Source organism: Octodon degus, unplaced genomic scaffold (genome assembly GCF_000260255.1).
Source record: "Octodon degus isolate 3935 unplaced genomic scaffold, OctDeg1.0 scaffold00019, whole genome shotgun sequence".
In the NCBI taxonomy this organism is placed as follows: Eukaryota; Metazoa; Chordata; class Mammalia; order Rodentia; family Octodontidae; genus Octodon; species Octodon degus.
In genome coordinates, this window is record NW_004524595.1 from 12,515,309 (window position 1) to 12,518,145 (window position 2,837).

Consider the following 2,837-nt stretch of genomic DNA (forward strand, 5'->3'; position numbering starts at 1 on the left):
GGGGGCGCGGGCGCATAGGGCGCGCCGTGCAGCGGCTGCGCTACTCCGGGGGGTGACCGTTCTCCGCACCCCGGCCCGGCGGCTTTGTGCGCAACGGCTCGCGCCGCGGACTCGGCCTAGTTCTGTCCGGGTCCCGCTACGCCTCTCGCGCAGGACCAACAGGGCCGACAGTCGGACTGCGGTGGCAGATGCGGGCTGCGGCCCTAGCGCCCGCTATTTAAAGAATCCGGCCACTTTCTTAATATAGCCGCCCAATGGGAAACGAGCCGGCTGAGCTCATCTCTGCGGAGCTCGGCTCCGATTGGCCGCCCGCCGCGGTCCGAAGGCGGGGCCCGGGAGCTTGATTGACGGTGCCGGCCGCGGGGCTGGGAGCGGCGGCGGCAGCTGCGGAGTCTGCGCGGCGGCCCAGCCTGCGGGCTCTACCGCCACCCAGTTCTCCACCTTCGTTGCGGCTTCCGCGCGCAGGGCCGCGATTTGGCTGCCTGGACCCCGCCGGGTCTGGGCGGGCTCTCAAAGCGGGCGGGGCTTTGTGGGCGCTGACGCCTCCCCTCCCTGCCGGCTGGCGCGACCCGTTCTGAGCTCCTGGCGGTGGCCTTCCTGTGGGGAGGGGCGGCCCCCTGCGTGGCTCGTTTTTTAAGTAAACAGCCACACAAGCACACTTTTGTTTCCAGGCTAAAAGGCTTCCTTCTTTCTTTTCCTTCTGGGTTCTGATCCCCACCCGGTGCTCAGCTGTGGCCTAAAGACAGCTCTGGGCTTGAACTCATGCAGTGAGGAGACGACAGTGAAGTGGGTGGGCATGGGCCGGCCGCCCCCTCTTAGACCCGCTCTCACCGCTGTGGCCCCCTCTGGGCCCCGGAGATGCGGGACGGTCGAGGTGGTCTGTTCTGCATCAATTACTCTGACCCTTCAAATCGAGAACTGCCTAAAGCAGAGGACAAGAGAGTCCATTCTGCGCCCTTCGAGCAAACAAAAAGCCTGAGCCGTGAGGGGGGTGGGGTCCTTGCAGGTGGGGACAGGAGGTAGGTGCTAGATCTCCAGCCTTCGTATACACACCAGCACTTAACCAATCCATGCCCCGACTCTGCAGGAGGCAACAGCTACTACCTCTGGTCTACAAGGACCTAAGTCAGCCCTTTCCATGGACAGAAGAGATGGGCAGCAGTAAGAAGAATGGGAAAGGAGGAAAAAGCGAAAAGATAGGAGAACTGGACCTAATGTGAGCAGGGGAGGGCTTGGTGGGGCTGTTGAAACCCAGGTCGGCCAGGATGGAGGCTTTAACCTGTCGACTATGCAGGGAGCTACATCCAAGGTGGAAAAAAATGGGACATTTGAAAATGCAAAAGCGAGACCCACTCATCATGTCTCGCATCTCTCTCTTGCTTTCTATACTGAGTTGCTGGGGAGAGGCAGGGTTTTGTCTCTTCTGGGAGTCTTAAAGACCCAATGTAATGTCTAGCAGTTTGCAAGAAACTGGTAAATGTTAGGTTTGTTGACATTTTTCTGTAGCCCCAAGGACTGAGGAGGCTGAGTCAGGAGGATCTCTTGAGCCCAGTAATTTGAGATCAGCCTGGGCAACACAGCCACAAGACCCTATCTCAAAAATAAATAAACAAGCCAGTGACAGTGGACACCCCAAACGCTCAGCACTCATTCAGTGCCTGGTAGGGGGTTGTTTGCCTCAGCTGCAGGTTCTTTAACATACATCCACCAAACCCATGCAGCCAAAAGGCATACCTCACTAAGATTCACATGCTAGGGTGGAAAGGCACTTTGCGTGGCTCCACAGATGTAGTCAGGTCCGGGAAGCGTGGGTGGAGCCCTCCCGGGGGAACAGACTGCCCAGAATTGACTCCCCCACTCCAGTCCCACTCCCAAACCTGGTCCCTACCCCAGCCCAGCTTCTTTTTGTTTTGTTTAGTTTCTGTTTCTCAGACCAAAGGAAAAGATCCATCAGCAGCCAGATGGTTTTGTTTAGATCGTCCCTTTAGGCTTCAAGCTGAATTTTTTTTTTAAAGTTAGCCTCCTAGAAGAATCTTATCTACACCTATTTTTCTTCCTTTAGCAAAACTTTTTACGACCACATTGTTAAAACTGCTTCCTTGGTCTTAATATAGCTTCAGGATCTTGGCTGCATCCCTAAGCTTTCAAAATTAAGAAAATTTAAAACAATTAGAGCTTTGTGTCATGTGTTTTTTTTAAAAAAAGAAAATTAAAAGAATCAGGAAAAGGGATTAAACTTCTTCCTTTCCTGATTTCTAGACATGTTATATGAGGTGCTCCAAGCTCAAATCTCTCTCAAAATAATTGCTAAAAATATACAGTTAATAAATATACCAAAATAAATATAAAATTTGAATTCTGCAACAACTTCCTTTTGTGATACACATTTTTCCTCAGGATACTTTGACGGCCCTGTCAAAAGTTTTCTTCAAAGACCACATTACCTAGGATAAACTTTTCTGAACTGGGTGACATGTTGTACAAGCCCCTCCTGCTCGCACCCTTCACGATGCGTTTTTTCTGCAAGGCAGTGATACAATTCAGTTTCTCAGGCTACCTTAACATTTCACTGTATTAACGTGGGTTCATTGTGTGACAGTTAACATTCGCATCAGGGAGAGAAATTTTCTGTCAAACAAAAGAAAGGATAAATCTGTTCCCAATCATCCACCTGATTTGTTCTTTGTTTTTTGCTTTTTCCCAGTATTTCCCGTAAATTACTTCCCACTCCTCAAAGACAAGGAATTGAAATGTTCACTAGATTTTAGTGCCACCTTGTGGCAATCTTTTTTTAAAAAATTTTTATTTGTGTGTGTGTGTGTGTGTGTGTGTGTGTG

At 51.2% G+C, this 2,837-nt stretch overlaps 1 protein-coding gene across 1 annotated transcript in view; it reads right to left on the reverse strand.

Annotated features, from left to right (window-relative positions):
- Rhob (ras homolog family member B) overlaps positions 1-114 on the reverse strand; it is a 2,336-nt gene extending 2,222 nt beyond the window's left edge. The window contains exon 1 of the mRNA XM_004627465.2: positions 1-114. This exon is cut by the window's left edge and continues 1 nt beyond it. The gene's annotated coding sequence lies outside the window, so the exon portion shown is untranslated.
- Positions 115-2,837: the final 2,723 nt, after the last annotated feature.